General features: G+C 41.8%; 1 long non-coding RNA gene across 1 annotated transcript in view; it reads right to left on the reverse strand.

Annotated features, from left to right (window-relative positions):
* Positions 1–9611: 9611 nt before the first annotated feature.
* LOC145395734 (uncharacterized) overlaps positions 9612–26199 on the reverse strand; it is a 171179-nt gene continuing 154591 nt past the window's right edge. Inside the window, exons 2-3 of the long non-coding RNA XR_013896664.1 lie at positions 9874–9933; positions 9612–9655 (exon numbers count right to left, since the gene is read on the reverse strand). This is a non-coding gene — a long non-coding RNA (uncharacterized LOC145395734). The remainder of the gene's footprint in view (positions 9656–9873; positions 9934–26199) is intronic.

A 26199-nucleotide genomic window follows, 5' to 3' on the forward strand; every position in this document is an offset into this window, starting at 1 on the left:
TCTAGTGTAGTTCGAGTGATCAACTGTGAAGTATTTATCGACAGCTATGTTATCATGTCCTTTGAATACTTGAATGAAATCTCCTCGTATCCTCCGTTTTGTTAGGGTAAAGAGATTCAGGGCTTCTAAACGTTCCTCATACGGTTTATTTCTCAATCTAGGTAACATCTTTGTCATCCTTCGCTGCACTCTTTCAAGCTTTTCCATATCCTTTTTATAATATGGTGACCAAAATTGAACGCAATACTCCAAGTGCAGGCGTACTAAGGAATTATACAAAGTAAGGACGATATTATCGGATTTATATTCATATGCTCTGCCTATGAACCCAATCAGTTTGTTGGCTTTTTTCACAGCTTCTGTACATTGTTTGCTTGGTTTCAAATCATTTGTTATGATAACTCCTAAGTCTTTTTCATGGTTTACCCTATCAAGCTGGACATTATTCATGCTGTAACTTGCTCTTACATTTTTACTGCCAATGTTTAACACTTTGCATTTATTAATACTGAAATCCATTTGCCAGACTTGGGCCCAGTTAAACAGTTGATCAAGATCTCTCTGAATTGCCTGTCTTTGCAGTGCTGTATCTGCTCTGTTACCTATTTTAGTATCATCAGCAAATTTTGAAATCTTACAACACAATCCTTCGTCAATATCATTCACATATATTAAGAAAAGGATAGGACCTAGCACTTAACCCTGCGGCACTCCACTTGTAACGTTTATCCAGTCTGACTCTTTTCCATTTATTACAACTCCTTGCGTTCGTCCGGTGAGCCAATCTTCTACCCACCCGAGAACACTGCCGCTGAAACCATGTGCCTTTAGCTTCTGAAGGAGTCTTTTGTGTGGAACTTTGTCAAAAGCCTTTTGAAAATCGAGGTAGACCACATCAACAGATTTAGTCTCGTCATATATGTTCAGTATATCATTGAAAAAGTCCAGCAGATTCGTGAGGCAAGAGCGATTATTACGAAAACCATGTTGCGAATATTATATGAGATTGTTGTTTCTAAGTGTTTTACAAACTTGTCTCTGATAATCCGTCCGGGTCCGAGGCGCTTTATTTGCTTTTTTAGTTAGTTCTTTTTACGGGGTGGGGCACTAACCCACCACCAACCCTTTTAGTCGCCTCGTACGACAAGCAGGGATACTGGGGGAGTATTCTTGAGTATGGAAGTTAAGAAGTCACTACATGATGGTATTGTGATCCCTACCCTGACGTATGGAAGCGAGGCGTGGACCTTGCAAGAGGGGAACAAGTCAAGAGTGAGAGCAGTGGAAATGAGTTACTTGAGAGGAGCATGTGGAGTGACGTGGAGGGACAGGTTGACGAATGAAGAAGTGATGGAACGTTGTGGGGTAGATGTGGATGTGGTTGAAAAGATTAGGAGAAATACACTGAGGTGGTTTGGACATGTGGAGAGAGTGGAGAATGAAAGACTGACTAAGAGGGTGTATGTAGGTGAGGTGGAGGGAGGGAGAGGGAGGGGTAGACCGAGGATGAGGTGGAGGGATGGAGTTGAGAGGTATATGAGGGAGGGGGGGGTGAGTTGGGGGGAGGGGAGTCAAATGGTGGGCGACAGAGTGACTTGGAGGCGTTTTGTCTGCGGCCACCCTTTGCGGGATTAGGGCGTCAGGCTATAGATAGATAGATAGATAGTCTCTGATAATAGTTTCAAGCAATTTGCAAACCACTGATGTTAAACTAATTGGGCGGTGGTTTTCTGGTTGGGCTCTGTTGCCCTTTTTGAATATTGGGGTTACGTTAGCAAGCTTCCATTCATGTGGTACCTTACTGCTCTTAAGTGATAAACTATAAAGTTCAGCTAAAGGCTTTGATATTTCACTCTGTATTTCCTTCAATACACGTGGTGATATTTTGTCCGGTCCTGGTGCTTTATTCTCTTTTAATCTGTTTATTGCAAGCAGTACGTCGCGATCGCTGACTGTAATGTCAGTGATTATGTTGCCCTCTTCTATAGGAATGGGGGAAACAGTAGAAATTGTATGTATATTTTCTGTTGTAAATACTGACGCGAAGAAAGTATTACAAATTTTCGCCATCATAGTTTCATCATCAGTGTGCTCTCCGTTATCTGTGACTAAGGGACCGATTGATGGAGTTATTACCTTTTTGCTTCTTATGTAACTGAAAAATTCTTTGGGATTTGATTTACTGATGCTTGCAATATGTGTCTCAAGGTTTTTCTTACTGCATTTAATTAATTTTTTGGCATTTCGTCGAAGGGCATCGTATTCATTTTTATCACTTTGACTCTTTGTGGTATTATACTTCTTATATGCAAGATTTTTTGCTTCTATACAATGCTTAATGTTGGAGTTCCACCATTTGGGTTTAGAATTTTTGGTGGGCCTTCTGTTGCGCATAGGAATACATAATTTGATGGCACTGTTGAGAATTTCTGTAAAGTAACTCCACGCGTCATTTATATCTAAAGTTTCAACAATGGGATGCCAGTCAACTGCACCTGCAATTGCCTTTAATTTCTTAAAATTTGCTCTCTTAATGTCGGGCACTTTCTCACAACTGGCCTTGACACTGTCTTCACTGAATTTAATGTTAAATGTAACTATGCGATGATCACTTGTACTAAATTCTTCTCCTACAATAACATTATTCACTACATTTTCTGATGTAGCTAAGACAAAATCTAGGATGTTAGCTCCACGTGTTGGATAATTTACAAATTGATACAAAGAACTTTCTTACAAATTTGTATATAGGTCTGACCCTGTGTGTGAGGATAGGGCTTCTCCCCATTTTGGAACTGGTAAATTAAAGTCACCAAATATTACAGTGCTTTGCATACAAGATAGTTCAGCAATTTGATTGTAGATTTCATTATCGATGTTGAGTGGCTGACCAGGTGGACGATAAATTAACCCAAGAGTGATTTTATGACAATATTCATATCCAAGCTGAATATAAATAGTGTCGATGTTTTCAATACATGGCTTGGTAATTTCGACTGGATGAAATCCTAATTTAACATATAACAACACGCCGTAAAGGTAAATAGGAGGGATGGTATGGTGCTGTGGGACGTCAGGGTGTGGTGTGTGATGTGGCATGGTGTGCTGTGTGATGTGCTTTTGATTTGACCGTGCAGTGTGTGGTACAGTGTAGTGCAGTGTGAAGGTTTAGTGTATGGTGCAGTGTGGTGTGTGGGTGTATAGTATCAGTGTTGGTAGGGCGATTTTGAAGCAAGGATATAGTGTGTGGGTTAGTATAGTGTGAGTGAGTTTTAGCGTAAGGAGTAGTGTGGTGTGGAATGGTGTTCTGTGATGTGAGGATGCTGTGTGTTGTGAGGCGCGATGTGAGGATATTGTGTGTGGTGTGATGTAAGGATATACTCGTCGTGTTTGGTAGGGTGTGATGAGGGCACAGTGTCTGCTGTGGTGTGATTTGAGGATAAAGAATGGTGTGGTGTCAATTACAGGAGGAGGAGGAGGAGGAGGAGGAGGATGGTGGTGATGACTATATTATCATTATTATTATTATTATTATTATTATTATTATTTTTTATTATTATTGTTATTATTATTATTACTATCATCATCAATCACCACCAACACCACCATCAGCATCATTATTACCATCACAATCACCACCACCACCACCACCACCACCAGCACTACCACCACCACCACCATCTCAGGCAAGGTTTATAGTAGTAGAAATCAAACTACCATCACTACGTCTACACAACTCCTCTGCTCATCACTTTTATAAATATTTTGCGAATGAAAGTTTGTCCATCTTGTAAGCTGACTGGAAAGATGGATGGATAGGTGGAAGGATGGATGGATGGATGGAGGGAGGGATGGGTGGGTGGAAAGATGGATGGGTGGAAAGATGGATGGGTGGAAAGATGGATGGGTGGAAGGATGGATGGGTGAAAAGATGGATGGGTGGAAGGATGGATGGGTGGAAAGATGGATGGGTGGAAGGATGGATGGGTGGAAGGATGGATGGGTGGAAGGATGGATGGGTGGAAGGATGGATGGGTGGAAGGATGGATGGGTGGATGGATGGATGGGTGGAAAGATGAATGGGTGGAGAAAATGGATGGGTGGTAAGATGGATGGGTGGAAAGATGGATGGGTGGAAAGATGGAAGGGTGGAAGGATGGATGGGTGGAAGGATGGATGGGTGGAAGGACGAATGGGTAGAAGGATGGATGAGTGGAAACATGCATGGTTGAAGAGAAGGGTTGGTCTGGAGGGATGGAACGACAGAAAGATAGAGATACAACACAGATACAAACAGACAGACAGATGGATAGACAGGTAGAGAGAGAGAATTAGACAGACACAGGTACACAGACAGACAGATGCAGACAGACAGCCAAGGATGGATATACAGCAGGTAGACAGAAACAACTGGATATACATATGAGAAAGAGACAGACAGAATGACAGAAAGAGACAGACAGATAGAATGACAAAGACAGACAGATAGAATGACACAAAGACAAACAGACAGAATGACAGAAAGACAAACAGACAGACAAACAGGTAAATTCCACGTATTTTTGTAAGCAGAATATTATCCCAAACTCAGTGACATGGAAATAAAGTTCCCCAAAGATTAACCTAAATAAAATAGTCCAGAGCAAGGAAAAGAAGAGAACAAATACATGCCAGGTAAAATATAAAAGGGCAATGAAGAGATGCAAAGTGTAAACCCAAAAATGAGAAAAGAATGAGGTAAAATTAGGACCAGGAAACAGAGACAGTGTTGAGCCATGAAATACTGAAATATGACAGAAGGAAAATTACAAAGAGCCACAGGTGAAGCAGATTACAGTGACAAAATTACAAACATGACTCAGAGGTAAAATACAGAAGAGTAACAGAGCTGAGTGTAAATGCAAGTGTACAGGAAATACAAATGAGCCACAGGAGAAGCAGATTACAGTGACAAAATTACAGAAACATGACGTTAAAATACAGAATGACAATAAACAGATGAGTGTGCTACCAAAAATACAGAAAATACAGCCACAGGAGAAGCAGATTATAAAAGGTGAGTGTATAGCCAAGAATACATAAAATACAGGACAATAAAGACCTGAGTGTCAAGCTAGGATACTCAGAATACAAAATGGGTAAGGAAGACGATGAGGGTGTAAAAGCTAAGAGACGCTGACTCCCTGAAAGTCGTACGGGGAGAGAGCGTTGGCAAAGACAGGGACACTAAAAAGATTTCCTCATCCTCTGCATCACCACCATCGTCATACGCTGCCTGCCAACCACATTCCCACCACAGCAGTTTAACCTTTGACCTTTTATCTATCTATCTATTTATCTATCTATCCATCTATGTACCCACCTATCTATCTATCTATCTACCTTTCTGTCTATCCATCTATCTAACATTTTTGGTTACAGACGGTCATATCATGTTTCCTGCCAACCACATTCCCACCACAGCAGTTTAACCTTTGACCCTTTATCTATCTATCTATTTATCCATCTATCCATTTATCTACCCACCTATCTATCTATCTTTCTATCTATATATTTTTGTTAGACGGTCATCATATTTCTTGCCAAACATTCCCACGAGACCAGTTTAACCCTTTATTTATCTATCTATCTATTTACTTTGGCTACAGACGGTCATATGCTGTTCCTAGCCAAGCACATTCCCACGAGACCACTTTAATCCAGACCGTTTATCTATCTATCAATCTATTTATCTATCCATTTACCTATTTATCTATCTATCTACCTACCTATCTTTATTTACCTACCTATCCATCTATCTACCTATTTATTTACCTATCTATCTATCCATCTATCTACCTACCTATCTATCTATTTCGGCCAGACACTTTCCTACATACGGCTGAAGTGTTAAGTACTTCAATAGATGGTTAAATATCCGCTACATACGGTCTAGCGTTCAATTCCTTTATTCAAGACTTAATTCTACTGCAGCAAGTAAAAAGGAAGCTCCCCAACACCTTTTCCTATGCGATTCATTTCGTTCATTACACCTGACTCTCCTGTTCTGTTATATAATTCCTTGCAATATCGTCATAATCTGCATAAAGAACGTACAAAAGGGTATTAACAAGCCATATCCAAAAATAAATAGCTAAGGAAGATGTGTTAGGGAATTAGTCTTGTTAAGACGTACGACCTGCCTACATTCAGTTCATTGCTGTTGCATCAGGCGTGTGTGTGTGTGTGTGTGTGTAAGGTAGAAACCACACACACCTAACCTCTTCAATCCAATTACCTTTCCTCCAACTTTCTTCCTCCTACCATCAAAAGATCTCATTCAACTCAGGGAAAAGAATCAGGTTGTGAAGAAGCCAATGAAGTATGTTTGTCCGTCACTCAAAATTGTTTCTGTATATGTCTATCTACTGCCAAACGCCTTAATCCTGTAAGGGGTGGCCACAAACAAATCGCCTCCATGTCGCCCCGTCCCCAACCATTTCAGCGCCCCCCACAACTTACACCCCCCTCTCTCATATACCTCTCTAATCCATCCCTCCATCTCATCCTCGGCCTCCCCCTCCCTCTCCCCCTCACTCATATATTCTCCTAGTTAGTCCCTCACTCTCCATCCTCTCCACTCCATCCCTCCATCTCATCCTCGGTCACCTCCTCCCTTTGCCCCTCGACCTCTCACTCTCCTAGTTAGTCTCTCACTCTCCATCCTCTCCACTTCATCCCTCCATTTCGTCCTCGGTCTTCCCCTCCCTCGTCCCCACTCCACCTCACATACATACACTCCAAGAAAAAAATAATAAGTCATAGTAGTAGTAGTAGTTGTAGTAGTAGCAGTAGTAGTAGTACTAGCAGCAGCAGTAATAATAAAATAATAATAATAATAATAATAATAATAATGACAATAACACCACAGGATTGAAGAAGTTAAATATTTCCTCACGACTTGAGTATTCAGTGCCAACCACATATCCTGCCCACCAATTTTATGCCAACACCCCCGATTTGCGTCCCCTGGCACTACACACACTAGGAAGGCCGCTAACAACCTTCTCCTTGACATATGTGATGGAAAAGTTGGCTCCCACAATCATTTATAGCTCTCTCACAGTCATATTTCAAAGAACGGAATTCGTGTGTGTGTGTGTGTGTGTGTGTGTGTGTGTGTGTGTGTGTGTGTGTGTGTGTGTGTGTGTGTGTGGTGGCATGAGAGCAAAGGAGAGTTCTCAATTCACCTCAGCATAAGTGCCGATGGACAGTCCCCACACGCAGACGACTGGCGCCAATGATGCCAATTCTTCCGCCCAGACGTAATTCAATGAGGTGGGGGTCATTAAGCCACACGATTGGACTCGAGGGCCTCACACACGCCAATCGTCGTAAAAATCGTCACGCCAGTCGCCTGCGTGTGTGGGTAGCATTTCAGTGTGTATGTGTGTGTGTGTGTGTGTGTGTGTGTGTGTGTGTGTGTGTGTGTGTGTGTGTAAGAGTATGTGTACGTGTTTATCTGAGTATCACCAATTCACAATCGACTTTAAACAAATTCTGCTACACAATATCAAAACAATTCTTTAAAAATGTTAAATTCTGCTCTTTACAGCCAAAATAGTTTCATACGACTAGCGAACTAAAAACTACTGATACGCGCTAAATTCTACTCAATTTGGACTATCTATCAATTTCAGACGCCTTAATCCCGTAAGGGGTGGCCACAAACAATTCGCCTCCATGTCGCCCTGTCCCCCGCCATTTCACTGCCCTGCTCTCAGCTCACACCCCCCTCTCTCATATACCTCACTACTCCATCCCTCCATCTCATCCTTGGCAATTTGGACTAACACTGCTAAATCCGCTACATATATCCTGAAACATATATAAGGTTTTTAAAGACTAATTATGGTTTGATTGTTTGGTATCGTTAAAGATGACTGTCAGTTATAATTATGTGCTTCAAACTATTAACAACGATCAGCCTGCCATAGAAGATTAAGTTATACTGAAAGTTATAGGTTGGCTGTTACATGGAGTTAAATTTTAGTTTCCTATGGCTATTTCCAACTCCTACAGTTTGAAGTCTCTGATAAGTGTGTGGAGGAAGTCCTGTATAATGATAATAATAATAATAAATAATAATAATAGCAATAATAATAATAATAATAATAACAATAATAATAATAATACTGTAATAATAATAATGCATGGTGAGCTTGGATGGCAAGGATATGGAGAATGTGAGTGCATTCAAGTACTTGGGTAGTGTGATGAGTAAGGATGGAACTTTGGGGGATGAAGTGCATGAAAGGGTACAGCAGGGAAGGAAGGTTGTTGGTTCACCGAAAGCAGTGATGAGAAATAGGGAGGTGAGTATGGAAGTTAAGAAGTCACTGCATGATAGTATTGTGATCCCTACTCTGACGTATGGAAGTGAGGCGTGGACCTTGCAAGAGGGGAACAAGTCAAGAGTGAGAGCAATGGAAATGAGTTACTTGAGAGGAGCATGTGCAGTGACATGGAGGGACAGGTTGACGAATGAAGAAGTGAAGGAACGCTGTGGGGTGGATGTGGATATGGTTGAGAAGATTAGGAGAAATACACTGAGGTGGTTTGGACATGTGGAGAGAATGGAGAATGAAAGACTAAGAGGGTGTATGTAGGTGAGGTGGAGGGAGGGAGGGAGGGGAAGACCGAGGATGAGGTGGAGGGATGGAGTTGAGAGGTATATGAGGGAGGGGGGAGTGAGTTGGGGGGAGGGTAGTCAAATGGTGGGTGACAGAGCGACTTGGAGGCGTTTTGTCTGCGGCCACCCTTTGCGGGATTAGGTCGTCGGGCTATAGATAATAATAATAATAATACGTCAGGAGGCAGAAAAAAAAAAAAAAAAAACGGCTTGAAACGATTAATAATGCTCTCTCTCTCTCTCTCTCTCTTAAACTTATCCTAAAATTACCTTCTTTCCATCTTCAAACCTGAGTTGTAACAATAGATGAACATTACAACATGGTGCTAGTCACGAAGAAGTGCTATGGGAAGGCTGTACAACCATAGCACTTTTTTTTTGGTAGAGCTACATAAAACAAGCTGCAAAATAAAGAAAATCTGGGCCACGTTATGGTGAAATGAGTACAGTTAATGTGATCCCCTTGGGCTTCGTAATAACACAGACTCTATTTATCTATCTATCTATTGCCAGACGCCTCAATCCCGTAAGGGGTGGCCACAAACAAATCGCCTCCATGTCGTCCTGTCCCCTGTCATTACGCTGCCCTTCCCACAACTCACACACCCCTCTCATATACCTCTCCTTCCCTCCATCTCATACTCCGTCTACCCCCTTCCTCCACCTCACTCATACTCTCCTCGTTAGTCTCTCTCCATCCTCTCCACATCGCCAAACCACCTCAGTGTAAATCTCCTTCATAAATTACACAGAAACAGTTCAACATTATAACTCTAAAATAATAAGTAACACTCGAAGCAACATTTGGAACACAAAGGGGTAGACAGAGATGGTCGGGGAAGCATTTCTCTTCACTAACTATACTCTTTCTACTTTAACTTGGCCCAGATTTTCGTCCTTTTGCAGCTTATTTCACGCAGCTGACTGGAAGAACATATTACTGCATCCTTTCCACAGCACTTCTTCGTGACTAGCATATTCACTCTAGCTATACTCTTTCTACGCTAACTTGGACCAGATTTTCGTCCTTTTGCAGTTTATATCACGCAGCTTACTGGCAAAACATATTACAGCTCTGCATCCTTTCCACGGCACTTCTTCGTGACTAGCATCATATTCACTCTAACTGTACTTTTTTTACTCTAACTTGCCCAAGATTTTCGTCCTTTTGCAATTTATTTCACGTAGCTCAATAGTAGAACATAATGCTACTGCTCTGCATCCTTTCCACAGCACTTCTTCGTGACTAGCATATCCTAGTGCTAATGTACTCACAGCTCTTCTTCGTGACTAGCATCATATTCTAGTGCTACTATATTGCCACAACCCAACATTCAAACTGGAGAGATGGCAGTTTTGGGCCAAGTTAGAGTGAAGGGAGTATAGGCGTAAAACTGGCATCTCACAATCTTCAGTTCTCTGATTAGATTAACACTAGAATAATGCTAGTCATGAAGAAGTGCTACTCAGAGGATATGACGCCATAATATTGTCCAGTTCTGCCTAGCTACTGGAAATAAGCAAGGACGAATACTCCCTGCCAAGTTATAATTTGAAGTACAAGGGGATCAGGAAATAGCGCTTGACTAAATATTGATCTGACCGTCTGTAGTGCAGCAAGTACGGCTCATTCTGCTGGTGTGGGCGAGGGTAGCAGTGATAAATACCAGATAGCCTGACGTTTACGAAAATTTGTCCTGGGAAGTGGACCAGGAAAATCAATTACGGACCACCCTATTATGTATCGTAATGGCCACCTCAAATTCTTAGATAATTACCTCCAAACTCCCACTAATGACTTTTCCTAGACCTACGCCATAATTAGCCCTGGCCACCGCTTAACCGGCCACTTTTTAAAGCTAGCTAAGCCCCTGATTAAAGAAAGGAAAAGGGGAAAAAAGGAAATTGGAAGAAGCACCGTGGCTCATGGCAGACTGGGACTCAACACAACCCTACCTTCGTTCGGGGATTCTGCTTTTTATACCCTCCCCACATGGCACAGCGTAGCACATGTACATTTACGAGTTAGTACAAATGTTACACTACACTTCAATCACGTCCTCATGTCCTAACTCACCTTAAAACGGAGAATAATAGCGAGAAAGTACACGAGACGCCCCGTAATGCCGCCAAGTTTTCCCGTCAATCGCGTCTCGTTTTTTTTTTTTTTTTCTCAGCCTGGGGGCGGGTACGATAGTTCATTTTCACACTAAGTTCCATGTATTTAATTTTCATTCTGAGCATTTCTGGCAATCGATCATTTAATTATTGTTTATATTTCTGAAATTACATAACTTTTTCTTTTTTGATAACTTTATTTATTGCTCTTGTTCCTTACGCTTAATTTGATCCTGAAAACGAATAGGAGTTAATGAAGGCTACGCTTGTCCAGTTCTAAAATTCTCTAATCTAAATAAAAAGCCTCTGTAGCTAACAATAATAACATACGTTATCGAAGTCGTATGCCTTTTGCAAGATTAAAATGATCATCTCAATCAAGAAGACTATGGAAAATACAGTGCTCCCATCTGCAAGCCTACTGATCTCTAATGTAGTATTTATAATAGTAGTAGTAGTAGTAGCCCCAGGTTCATCTGAAACATAAACCCAGTGGACTGCAGGCTGAGGATGTTCTCTGCAATCCACCAACCTCCTTTTGAGAGTCAGACAGGAAAAGAACTGAGGGATGTTTGTACCGAGTTTCCAATCCGCTTTTGGCCCTAGATCTAGCGCTTTTCATACAAATGCAATGAGAAAATTTTCTTAGATTTTACTCCCTAGTGCATTTTGAAGTCCTGTTTAGCGTCAGTGTTTGAACTGTTCACACGGAAAATTAGTCCTGGGAGATGGACCAGGAAAATCATTTATGGACCCCCCCCCCTATTTTGTATTGTAATGGCCATCTCAAATTCTCAAATAATTATCTCCAAACTCCCACTAATGACTTTTCCTTGACCTACGCCATAATTAGCCCTGGCCACCGCTTAACCAGCCACTTCTTAAAGCTAGCTACGCCCCTGATTAATGAAAGGAAAAGGGAAAAAAAGGAAATTGGAAGATACACCGTGGCTCATGGCAGACTGGGACTCAACACAACCCTACCTTCGTTCGGGGATTCTGCTTTTTATACCCTCCCCACATGGCACAGCGTAGCACATGTACATTTACGAGTTAGTACAAATGTTACACTACACTTCAATCACGTTCTCATGTCCTAACTCACCTTAAAACGGAGAATAATAGCGAGAAAGTACACGAGACGCCCCGTAATGCCGCCACGTTTTCCCTCCAATCGCGTCTCTTGTTTTTTTCTCAGCCTGGGGGCGGGTATGATGGTTCTTTTTCACATTAAGTTCCATGTATTTAATTTTCATTCTGTGCATTTCTGGCAATCGATCATTTAATTATTGGGTAAATTTTTACTTTAGTCCCACCCTGCCATATTTTCTCAAGAGTTTCAGAATGCAATGTTTTATAGTGTTTCTCATGTGAATCTGATAGTCATTTCTGTCGCAAATCACCCGTTTTTCGTACCCCCCCCCCACTGTACCAAGGTTATTGGGGGAATACGACGAAAACGAGTAATTTTCACTGAAAATGACCACCAGAATCACATGAATAACACTAAAACATTGCATTCTGAAACTCCTGAGAAAGAATAATGGGGGACCTGTGGGAAAGCGTGGTTTTGGGTGGGGGAAACACGGAAAATCGAGTGATTTCCGACTGGAACTGGTATCCAAATCACACGAAAAATCCTTCGGGAAAACATAATTTTCAGCTCCATGAGTTCGTGTTTCCTAACTGGGGGCTTTGCCCCCCAGACCCCCCAGCCCTGGCCATGTTTCCTAACTGGGGGCCTTCGCCCCCCAGATCCCCCCCATTACATTAACCTAACCTAACCTAACCTATCCTAGGGGAATGCTTACCTAGAGATCAGAAACGGTGAATTTGCACAGCACCTTCCCCTTACTCTTCCTACTTTTTTTTCCCACCGGCCACAGTACCACTGATGTCTGTCTTCCCGATATTTGCAGGGCAAATCACACTCTTTACACTGCACTGCACTTGGCAAAACCCCGTGTTTTCTTAGTAGTTCAATAGATGTTTTGTTATTACTGTAATAGTCCTTGATAATCTGCCAGTAGTCCGTCTTACACCCGATACAAGCTTTGAAATCGACAACACGTTCTTCAGCACCGGAGGCCATGACTGACTGACTTTCAAATCTCGGGCGTACTTGCGTCACCCACAATTACCTCAAGCTGATTGGCTGGTTTTACTCACGACTGTTGTGATTGGCTGGTTTCAAAAGTCCCTCTTCCTTTGCGACGCCTGATTGGCTGTTTTTAAAGCTCACATATACGAAATTACCAGATGTTTACTCCACCATGTTGGCTCCTGGATCCTTCAAATAATTAAGAAAAATAACATATATCTCGGAAAGTATTTATTTGCGACGGATGTTTACTGAGAAGAAAATGATGTACTCAATACACCCGACATATAGAGATAAGTCACATTTTCCAGCGACCGGGTGGGATTAAAGTAAAATAATACCAATTATTGTTTTATTTCTGAAATTATATCACTTTTTTAATAACTTTTTTCCCTTTTCATTGTTCTTGTTCTTTACGCTTAATACAGATGTAAAACGTAAAGGATTTAATGAAGGCTACAGCAATCCAGTTCAAAATTTTTCTCAACTGAATAAAATGCCTCTGTAACTAGCAAGACTGACAAAAAATCATGGAAGTGAAGTGGTAGGCCTGAAAGCGAGATTTAAATGATCGTCTCAGTCACGAAAACGCTGGAAAATAGTGTTCCCATCTGCAAGGCCTGTTGATCCGTAAAGTGGTAGTAATAGTAGTAGCCCCAGGTCCTTCTGAAGCATAAACCCAGTGGACTGCAGGATGAAACTGTCCTCCTGCAGTCCGCCATCCTCCTTTGGGGGGATGAAAAATTAAAAAGGGACCTGAGGGAGGTTTGTATACAGTATAGCATTGCCAATTTGTCGCTTTTGGCCCTAGATCTAGCGCTTTTCATACAAATTTAACGAGACTTTCTAATATTTTACTCTCTAGCGCGTTTTGAAGTCTAGTTTAGCGTGAATGTTTGAACTGTTCACCTATAGCTTAGCGCGTCTTAAAGTTCAGTTTAGTGCTTTTCAAGATTTATTTGGCAGCTACGTGAAGGCGTCCCTGTCTAACATAAATTCCTGAAGTAAATGCTTATAACTAAAATGAGGAGGGAAAAAATGTAGCACCAACACTTCATAGCCATCTTTCAAAACTGTCTAACTATAACCAAGAAATTAGCTATAATTGCTTTGTTTTTAACTGACGAAACTGGTCCATACTAAAATTAATATATATATATATATATATATATATATATATATATATATATATATATATATATATATATATATGGAAATTAATCTTGTAACCTAACAAATTCAATATCCTAACATTAACAAAGAAAGTAATCTGAACCTAAGCAATGTCTGCTGCTTACGATGGTGCAGTGATTTTTAACTTGGCAGAGATTTTCGTCCTTCTGTAGCTTATTTCCCGTAGCTCAGAGGAAGAATAAGACAATACTACAGCTCAGCATCCCTCCCACAGTACTTATTCGTGACTAGCATCATATTTCGGTGTTAATATCTTGCTACGACTCAGCAGTCAAAGAGATGGCAATATAATAAACCATGTAAATTATAATATAAAAAATCTAACCATTTATTTTATTCAGTATATATAATCTACTGTCCTCTGCTTTATAGAAATCCTATCACCTTTTCCTGAGCGATTTATTTTGCTTACTACAAATTACTGTCCTCTTCTGCGTTATATAAAACCTTCCAATATCGCCATCCTCTGCATAAATAACGTACAAAAGGATATTAACCAGCCATATCCAAAAATAAGCCACTAAGGAAGAGGTATTAGGGAGCTACCAAGGAGAATACGAGCCGAGAATGTGTAATCAAGTGAGGGATCTGTGAGTAAGCGACCTTGCCAGAGGGCCGCGGGAAAACTCGTAAACAAACACCACATAAAAGCGCGCCAAACTGAAACATATTTGACTATGGAGGTAGCTTGCCAATAATTTAATCTTAGAGAGTTATACAAAAAAAATAGAAGAGATTATTGTTTAAAAATATTAGTGAATTGTCCAAGAGAATATCTTTATAAACCAGAGGAGTTGCCAAATCGCTAAAATACCTCCTTACGGCCCAAATTGAAACTTGCTAAATAATCAGCTAATGGAACAGTTGACATGTCGAATCAACCCAAAATCTCAAACCGAGCAACTTTGTATTTCGTAAGGCTATCGCTTAGAGTTCAAGAACAGATATTTGAACTTTCCTTGAAGCAATAATAATAATAATAATAATAATCCTTCAGGAGTACCACATATACCTGTCGACTTTGCTACAGGTAAAAATAGAAGAGGATAAATGATGCTGTTAGAAAATGGTACAAAAATAGCACAAAATGTAATGAAAGATAATACGAGCAAACTGTACAAAGATAAAACACCATATAATAATTCTTTTTAGTAAACTGTGCAAAAATAAAACAATAAAGGAAGCAATATTAGTAAATTAAGAATAAGGCTGGGTGAACGTATATTTATAATTCTTTTAGATTAAATTCTCTGCTATTTTCAATCTAGCCACGTCTCTCTCTCTCTCTCTCTCTCTCTCTCTCTCTCTCTCTCTCTCTCTCTCCTTAGTGAAATCTTTTACCTAACCCCTTAAGTGCGAAATATCCTAAACTGAATATGATAGATAGACAGATAGATAAATAAATAGATAGTTAGATATGATAGTCTGGAAAAAGCATAGGATTACAGTGACAAACGTATTATTTGTTTGTTTGTTGTTTTTTGTCAAGATCCCTAACCTTTTCCTGCCGAGTGGAAGGCCAGGTGTACAGTAGTTAGACTGGAGGGTGGATTTGACTAGTAACCAAGGAGACTCGTTCTTGCCTTATAACTAATGCTTAACGATTTTCATGCAACCACTTGGCGTTTAAGTTAAAGTACCCCAGTTCCGTTAGATGAAAACAGACTATAGTAACTTAGATTAGTAATAGTAGTGGTAGTAGTAGCAGTGGTGGTAGTGGTAGTAGTAATGGTAGTAGTAGTAGTAATGCTAATTGTTATTGCTGTTGTTCTTGTTCATTATTATTATTATTATTATTATTATTATTATTATTATTATTCAATCCATCCATCCATCATCCAGTCCTACGTTGCCCCATGAGGAGCGTAGGAGCCCTGGGTTAGGGAAGTTGACCCAGACATTTAAGATGAGTGACCAGCCTCATCATCCCTGAGTGGCATTACGTGAGCAATAAACCCCAGCCACCCCTTAGATATAAACATACATAGGCTCAATCCGACTGGAGCGCCTTAATTACCCACTAAACCACCAGGCGCCATAATTTGGTTGCATGGTTACCACCCAGCGTGGTAAATGGTTTCCTGGTGTGCATTATTTATTGACTTATTTTCAGTATGTAAGCCCAACATATCTGCTAACACCTGGATAAACACAAATCCTCGGCATCAAACACAAGAGAGCCAAAGAAAACACGAAAACACATCAAAACACTGGCCTAGAAACCGAATCAAAGCGAGACGAACTGGCAGCTAAAAAATTATTCCCGCCTTTCGTCACGACCGCTACGGCACCAGAAACGACCTCGGCTATGGGGGAAAAAAAAATAAATAAAGGAAGAAATATATATGAAGTAGGGAAAAAACGGGGCTTAACACACAGCACACCATATGATTTTAATAAACAAGTGCCGTGGAAACCAGAAATAATCTCGAATATGGGAGAAAAATGGAGAAAAAAATAATTCGACATACAGCCAACCTGAAGATTTTAATAAACTTCTGCGTGACTCAGGGCTTGGCAAGGATCCTACTTCCCTCTAAATCGACCCACAATACCCCCCAACCCCCCTCTTAACCCTCTGCTTCCCGCGCCAACTCACGGGCCGATATATCAGTCTTGCCGAAGTCGTCTGTTAGCCACTCCAGCGCGCCCCCGCTCAAAGACGTGGAGGAATTTGGCGCCATTTTTCACCTTCCCGCCTCACCACTTCCTCTCAGCTGACACTCTTTAAAGCAATATTTTATCCATTTTAATTTAATTACCTGTATTCATTGAGATATTAGCACGAACTGACGCCTGGTGGTTTAGTGAATTGCGGCACTCCAAACGGATGTAGCCAATGGAGTTTGCATACAGGGAATTATTTGGATTTATTTGCTATCATATGCCACTCAGGGTTTCGCGAGGCTGGTAACCCTTGCCTTGAAAGCCAAGATTAAGTAGCCTAGCTCAGGACCCCTACGCTAAAATGGGGCAAAGGACTGATAATAAACAGCTATATACAGTATGTTCCTGACACAATGGCTCGTATCTCTGACTGGGATAAAAGCAATCTTGTTTTTAATGCATCAAAGACTCAGTTCTTACACCTATCAACCAGACAAAATCTTCCACAGGTATACCCACTAATGTTTAATAATATTCAGCATAATCCTGCATCATCCTTGAACATGCTTGGGGTTTCATTTACTCGGGACTTATCTTGAAAAGATCATATTACATCTCTTGTAAAATCTGCTTCCAAGAGATTGGGTGTGCTAAGCCGACTCCGTTCTTTCTTTACCCCAGCACAATTGTTGACTCTATATACAGGTTTTATTCGCCCCTGTGTAGAGTACAACTCTCATGTGTGGGGAGGCTCCCCACATACAGCTCTTCTCAACAGGATGGAGTCAAGGGCTTTTCGTCTCATGAACTCTCCTCCTCTTACTGACTCCCTTCAACCTCTGTCTCTTCGCCGCACTGTTGCATCTTTATCTCTTTTCTGTCGCTACTTCAATGGTCACTGCTCCTCTGAACTGTCTGCTTGCATTCCTCCACCTCTACGACGGGCGCGTAGCACCCGTCTGGCAGCAAACTCTCATCCCTTTTCTGTCCAACTCTCTAATGCAAGAGTTAACCATTACTCCCAGTCCTTCATTTATGCAACAGGTCAACTCTGGAACTGTCTCCCTCTGTCTGCATTTCCTACTTCCTATGATCTCCAGTCTTTCAAACGCAGTGTGTCCAGGCATCTCGAAATGATCGGATCTTGAATTTGGCTCTCTCTCTGTTATTGTTTTTGTTTTTCCTTGGAGGGAACAAGTTGCAGGCTCCTGGCCTTTGGTTCCTTCTTCCTTGCATTAGAAATAAAAAGTGGAAATTATACTTATATTTCTGGTGTCGTATAATATTAAGAGAAACAGAAGTACTAGCACTAAAAAACAAATAAATAAACATATAAATACATACATACTGTACATACATACATACACATACATAAATACGTACATACACACTAGTAGATACGTACATAAACAAACACATACATGAAGCAGGGCTCTTGTTTGGCCAGCCACAACTCGTAAATGAGAGTATTTTTTCCCTTCGGCGAACAAGTTTTACATGCAAGTCGCCTTTTGGCGAGGAGAAAATACATCCACTTCAAAACCCAGTAAACTACAAAATAAGTAAATCTCACTTAAATGAACAAAAAGCACGTTGTGATCAATTGTCTTTCCTTGTAGCCATTGTGAATGTTTAAAACCTTATTATATGATTCTAATCAGCATAATGTGTAATAAATAAATACATTTATTGCTCGTAAAATATTGCCTCGTAGTCAGTTTCGGCTGTTAAAAATTTATTTGGCTCGTAAAACTGAAACCTTAGAAGCCAAATGACTCGCATCCATCGGCAGTTAGCAAGAGCCCTGTAAATACATATATACTCGTACATAAATATATAAATATAAAATCAAATGCCTTCTTCTTTAATAGGAATATATGGTTGAGATGTAATTATTTTAGTTTGTCTTATAACTAGTCTTGTAGCTTCTAAGACGGAAGTAGGCAGAAGCGGGGGGACTGGGAGAGGGGAGGAGGAGGAGAAGGAGGAAGATGATGATGATGATGATGATGATGAGGAGGAGGAGGAGGAAAAAGATGATGATGATGAAGGAGAAGAACGGAATGATTATGATGATGATGATGATAAGGAGGAGGGTGATGATGATGATGATGATGATGAGGAGGAGGAGGAGGAGGAGGATAAAGATGGTGATGATGATGATAATGATGAAAAAGAAGAAGGGTATGATAATGATGGTGATGATGATGATGATGATGATAAGAAGAAGTAGGAGAAGATTGAAAAAGATGAAGAAGTGATTCATGAGGGAAGGAGTTGATCTGTGAGGAGGAGGAGGAGGAGGAAGGAAGGAAGAAAAAGAGGAGGAGAAGAAGAAAAAAGAAGAAAAGAAGAAGATGAAGAAGAAGGAAGAGGAGAAGAAGGAGGGAGGAAGAAAAAGAGGAGGAAGAGAAGTTGTACAAGAAGGAGGAGGAGGAGGAGGAGGAGGAAGAAGAAGGGAAGAAGAAGGAAGAGGAGGAGGAGAAGGAGGAAGAAAATGAGAAGGAGTAGAAGTAGAAGATGGAGAAGAAGAAGAAGGAGGAGGAGGAAGAAAAGAAGAAGATGGGGAGGAGGAGGAGGAGGAAGTGGAAGAAGAAGGAGGAGGAGGAGGAAGAGAAGAAGAAGAAGGAGAAAAAGGAGGAAAGAAGAAAAACAGGAGGAGGAGAAGTAGATTTGGAAGAAGAAGAAAGAGGAGGAGGAGGGGAAAGAGGAAGGAAGAAAAAGAGAGGGAGCAGAAATAGAAGAAGAAGAAGAAGATGACGACGAAGAGGAAGAAGAAGGAGGAGAAAGAAGAAAGAAAAAGAGGAGGAAGAGAAGTAGTAGAAGAAGAAGAAGGAGGAGGAGGAGGAGGAAGAGAAGAAGAAGAGACAAGAAGGAGAGGAAGAGGAGGAGGAGCTGTTCTCTGATGGTTAAGTTATAGATCAATAATTCTAGTGTTTCTAAATCTGTCTACATCTATGACCTTGCTGGGGTGTAAGATTAATGAGGGCTGTGTGTGTGTGTGTGTGTGTGTGTGTGTGTGTGTGTGTGTGTGTGTGTGTGTGTGTGTGTGTGCGGGTCCATAACTTTTTGAATGATCTCGCACACAAACAGACACAGGTGAATACATAACCTTCCCCCCCCCTCTCTTTCTCTCTCTCCCTCCATTTTAGCGGTTAGGGAGGGAGCTGAGGGACGTTTACATAACCGGGCAGCTCCACCGATCAGTTATATCAATGCCATCTCGTGAAGGCGTCCCTCTCTCCCCTCTTCTTTCTCCTGCCCTCTTCCATCCTCCCTCTTCTATCTCTTCCTACCCACCCTATTCCTCAACTACCATCTATTTCCTCTTCCTCCTCCTCACCCTTCCTTCTTCTCTACTCTCCCCTCTTCTCTTTTCCTCTCTCCTCTCCCTCCCCACTACCGGCCCCTCCACTTCTTCTCTAGCCTCCCTCTTTCCTCACATCCCTCCCTCCATTTACTCCCTCCCTCCTATTCATTCTCCTGCCCTTCTCCATTCTCTTTCTCATTTCCCTGTTCTTCCTCCTTTCCTCTCCCCTCTCTTCCTCACTTCCCTATTTCTCTTCCTCTCCTCTCCTCTCACTTTCCATCCCTCCTCCTCATTTCCCTATTCCTCTTCCTTTCCTCTCCCCTCTTCCTCCTATTTTCTCCCTCTTCTCGTTTCCCCTCACTTCCTCTTCCTCCTCCCCCCTCCCTCCCACCACTCAGCTCTCAGGGGTCTCCGTCTCCCGCCAAAGTTAAAATAACCGCCAGGCTTCCCCACACGCGTGCTTGCAGCTGCTTGCGTCGCTCCTTCCCCAGGCCGCCTGTACATATTAACGCCACTCCCTACACACTTCGCTGTATTTTTCACATTCAAGGCAACAGTATATCTTGTATTTTCCTTTGGCACCCAAGACTGGGCCTGCTAAATTTTGTCCTTTCCAAAGTAAAATGAATCTAGAAAATTTTAGAATCAAGATCCGTTCATTTTGATACCTGGACATATTGTATTCAAAAGACTGGAGGTCATAATCACTGGGAAAGAGGGAATAAACAGTGGCATAGCCAGAAGGGTGGGCTGGCGCTGGCTATCCCTGAAATACGCCTGGCCACCTCAAATATCCAGGGAATACCACGGACTCTCCTAAACAATTCTTCTTGGGCCAACCCACAATTAGGCTTGGCTACCCCTTGGCCACCCCATTGCTGGAAAAAAAGGGGAGAAATGGAGTTCCCCCGAGCTAAGCCCTGTATTGGACTATATAGCCCCGCTAGGGTTACAGGAGCGAGCTACCACTCCCGGCACGGCAGCCCGGGCGAGGCTCGAACTCGCAATCCCCCGATTACGAGTCCGGCGCGCTACCATTGTGCTACCGCGCCCCCCCCCCCATTGCTGGAGCCCAGTTACACCTTTTAGAATGGGGAACATCGTCAACATGGGGGAGGGGGGTTAAATGCAGAGGGGTACACACCCTCCGACTCCACCCATGGGGTAGTCCCTTCGTGTGACCCTACTGGCAGCCACTCTTCCATCTCTATGTTTTGACATGAACGATCTACCTGTTCCAGCCACCAGTTCCCAGTCCTTGCCCTTGGTCTCCTCCACCCCAGGTTAACTCTCAGGGATCACCGTGTGGGCTGGGTCAATCTCAGGAAGACGAGCCACGTGCCCATCAACTCGTATACCTGGAGATGATGCTCGACGTATCATGTGTAACAGGCTTGACGATGACGTATTATGTGGGTAACAGACCTCGACTGTCTCACGCAACAGCTTTAAAATAATACCGGGAGCATCAGTGCCTTGAAGATCAGAGTTTCCATCCTTCTACATAAATAATGGCAACCCTAAACGCCCAAATTACGTGAATTCATAAGCCAGACCGATGTGACAAGAAACCTCATTGTCTGACCTACCGTTGCTATTTACCACAATACCGAAATAAATAAATCTTTCCAAGACTTTCGCGGACACACTGGACTGCTTCATCCAACAAGCCACCAAATGCCCAGACCTTAGTATAGCCAAAGACACCTTTCATCACAATGGCTTCGCACTCAAAATTCCTCGAAGGCGCTCAGTAGTATCTCCAGTGACTGCTAGGATAACTTCATCATTAGGAAAGTCAAAATCAGTCATCCTGAAACTGCCACTTGATGTTCCACAGTAGCTTCGACTCAGCCCAGCCAAGTACCCAATCCATGTAAGTGTTGAAGAGTGAGTGGAAGGACACATCCCTGTTTTACTCCGGTCCTTAATGTGTAGAAGTTGGATGTTCCTCTTCCATACTTGACAGCATTAGTTCCAGAGTTGACCAGCTGTATATATTAAGAAAGCCTGAGACCAATGATAACGCTTGTATTAAAGAACAAAGCAGAAAAGGGGAGGGGGAGTTCAGTTAGGTGCTGCATGCCCGCTGTAATAGGGAAGGGATACATGCAGAAAGTTCAAAACTGACCAAAACAGTAGCGAAAGACGAGAGGTATAACACTGACGAAAAGCGAGAGGTTGAAGAATCAGTAAGAACCAGGAAAAATGGCGAGATAAAAGTGTAAATCTTAGTAGTCTGATGATATTAGTCCCCTCTTGATGAGTTTGCTGCATTTTTTTTCTGAGAGAGAGAGAGAGAGAGAGAGAGACTTAAAACGTGTTGCACTTTTCACCCTCCTCCTGGCACCAACAAATGAGTCTCGAGTGGGATCAACAGTATTCAGTTATAAGTTCACTGACTCTTCCATATCAGCTGTCAAAATGGAAGGGGTTACAGGAAATATTTTTACGTGAAAGCAATATGGATACAAAAAAGGGGAGTAGGAGGAGTAGGGGGAAACATAGAAAGGATACAACACTGCCAGGAAGTTGTTGGTGAACGTCTGTGAATGATTGTACAGTACTTAAGTCATAATCATCATCAATATTTCCATAACCACCATCACCACGTCCACCACCATCATCATTACAACCACCACCACCACCATCATCATTACGACCACCACCACTACCACCACCTTCATCATCACAAACATCACCATCGCCATCATAACCACCACCACCATCGTCATCATACTGACCTTCTCACCCAGTGACGGAGAGGCCGACAGCATGCACTCAAAATCTAAAGAGAAAATTCAGGAAATAAAACACACACATGACTGTACTGTTTAAGTGAATATGATACACAATGATATGAATGACTCTGCTAGTTCTAACCTTTTCAGTCCTGGGAATCTATTTTATTTTTAATTCTTGCTTTATCCTAACGATTTCATTCAGTCTAGGAGCGGCGTTGAAATGGAGAGGGTGGATGTAGCTTCCCATAACCCTTGCAGTGCTAGATATCATTCCATCATCATCATCTCGCCTGCTGATATGACGAGGTGGGGTCGAGAGTTTAAATTGGCGGAAGTTGATGCCATACAGTTCTCACGTAAAGGAGTTTTGTACCGTCACCATCACCACCGTTCTTCCATCATCATCATCACCATTTTCCATCATCATTATCATCACCATCACCATCCTAAACTTTTTCCATCATCATCATCATCAACAATATCACCATCATCATCATAACCTTCTTTCCATCATCATCATCATCATACTGTTTTTCCAATCATCATCATAACTTTTCAACCATCATCATCATCATAACCTTTCCATCATCATCATCATTATCCAGACCTCTTTTCCCACTCAAGGATTGGGTGGGGTAGGGGCTGAAGAGAAAGAAATAAGTGATGGAACGAGAACCAGCAAAAGCCTGTCTATTAACTGGGCCACACTCTCATCCACTCACCACATAAGCCCCCGGAATCATCACTTTTTCCCCACCTAATGAAGAGATGAGTTAGGATTCAGCAAAGTAGTAGCAGTAGTAGTAGCAGCAGTAGTAGTAGTAGTAGTAGTAGTGACACCAGGTCCATCTGAATCGTAAACTTGTGGACTGCAGGCTTAAGCTGATCTATGACAGTCCACCATCCTCCTTTTGGTGGGATCGGGAAAGAGTTGAGGGACGTTTGTATACCCAGGCAGTTGATCCGCCTGGTTATAGCAGTGCCACCACATGCAGGCATCCCACCCCAGCACCAGAAACAGGGAAACAGAACAAGGAAAAGTAGATATATAACTCCGAATAAGTCTACCATTACCACGAATAAAGGAGAAAACAGCAAAAATAAAAGAGAAAAATAAAGATCTCCATGGGCTGAAAAGTGCATTATCTCAACATATAAAGTGCTGCAAAAACTCCCTTTACCAGCGATGATGAGTGGACAACAAGAACACTTAAGGTACTGGTATATCACTGGAGAACACATACACAGTCTTATTGCAACAGTCCGGGCAAAACTACCTACCCAGCTGGCCCAGCAAAGAGGGCGACAAAAGGCTCCCTTGTTAAACCCACCCCAGTGTGAAGAGTTGAAATACTGCAGCTAAAATTAACTCCTGTGATATGATGAAGCCTTTTTCACTTTCCTGCTGTGCCCAAAGCTCATCTAAATGTGAACCCAGTGCATTGCTGGCTGAAACTGTCCTGCCATCTGTCATCCTAATTTCATGGACTGGGAGGGAGTTGAGGGGCATATGTATAACCCTTCTTAATTTATTTCTCTCTCTTTTCTTTCCTTTCCTACTTGCAGATGACATGATTCAGCTTAGGATCTCTAATATTAAACAGATTAATGAAGGTTATACCTACGCTTTCTCAGTTTATATATAAGTTCTCCTGAGTCAAGTAAAAATTATCTGGACTCTGCACGAAGAAATGAAAAAGACCATCATCACATCAAGGGGTTAACTCAGTGAAGAAGATGGTACATAATTTCTGTTCTTGCTACTGACTACACGATTCTATTCAACTTACGAGAGATTGCAAACTGGAGGGGTTAGTTAATGCCTTCACTGACTCTCACTACAAGGGGAATCTCCTAGCCTGAATAATCCTTTGGCAGTAGCGGAGCAGAAGATAAATGATGGAAAAGATAGCAGAGAATTGTGAGAAAAAACTATACAATCATCTACACAAAAATATATCCTTAAAAATTATGCTATTAACAAGGTCATTCTGGGGATTTGTTACATAGGTTTGGTATACTGTAGCACTCAGTACAAAAATTTTCTTAAAGGACATATTTGACCCCCTAAAGACGGGCGTAGAATGAGACATATGCTCAGTCACAACGCTGGATAAAGACTGAGTGCGTTGCTGGTGTTGCGGATGCGATATGGCGGAAGGGGGGACGTTGGGGAGGGTTTGTTATTGTCATCCTACTCCTTCACAGAGCATGGGAAGCTGCCTGAATGCCCACACTACAGTACTTTGAAAAATGGCGGGACTGTGTATGTGGACACTCATCTCTTTGCACTAGTACCCTTGGATTGTACATGTGGACACCCGTCTCTTAGGGGCCAAACACTAAATCAGACCAGTAAAAGACAATAAAATTTTACAATCTTTAAAGGAAGGTAACCCATGAACTTTATGTATAATTATAGTCCCTTCCAAGTTTCCCACCAAGAATTTAACTCCTCTGATAAGATGGTGTATTTTCATATTTTATTCCTGCTACCATTGTACAATTATTTTCAAGTGAACAAGAACATTTCAAACAGATGTTGGACACAGCCTTAGTTATCCATTCAAAACAAGAGATTTTTAAGAGATAGAAAAATAATCATCTGGAAGTAGCAAGGAAAATATAAGATGCCACCAGACTGGAAAATAGCAAACTTAAGGCAAAAAATCAGATGACTCAGGATAAGTGGGTCTGTGCATTACATCCCAGGTGGAGTGACTGTCTTACTAAGCGTATAAATTTACTCTCAATGAGGTACACACAAGTTTCTCATCCACTGCCACAAAAAAGCAAGTTGCCTGATCATTTTACCATTTACTGGATAATAAATGAAGATAATAGGGGACTGTCTGCTTTAGTGACTCATTTCATTTTTTTACATATCATCATCATCATCATCCGGACCTCCTTTCCCACCCAAGTGCAGGGTGAGGAGTAGCAATGTCCAGACAGCACAAACTTGCCCAATCCAAATAGGCCACTTCATTCACGTCCCAGGAATCCTAGCTCCACCGGATACAAAGATATCAGGTTATAACAGAATTCAAGGCTTTATGATTGCTCATGTAATGCCACTCAGGGATGAGTGAAGCTGGTCACTCTCATCTTAAATGTCAAGACCAACTGGCTAGCCCCGGGCTCCTACGCTCCTCTTGGGGCAATGTAGGATTGGATGATGGATGGATGGATGGATGAATTACTGTAGATGTGTGTGTTCCTACTGCTACTTCCTATCAATTTTTCCTCTATCACTCCTTACCATTCTCTCTCCTGACTCTCTTCTTTCTTCCATAGCTGCTCCTTTATTTCTAGCTCTCAGAAGTAACATTATCTCTCCTTATTCTCTTCCATACTTGCTACATCATCCTCTCCACTTTCCACCTTCATCCCCATCTCCTGTCATTATTGCATACCTTTACTCTTCATTTCCTCTCCTTTCCATGCTCACTCC

Source organism: Coenobita brevimanus, chromosome 33 (genome assembly GCF_032717465.1).
Source record: "Coenobita brevimanus isolate Jiangsu-jjx chromosome 33, ASM3271746v2, whole genome shotgun sequence".
Lineage (NCBI taxonomy): Eukaryota > Metazoa > Arthropoda > Malacostraca > Decapoda > Coenobitidae > Coenobita > Coenobita brevimanus.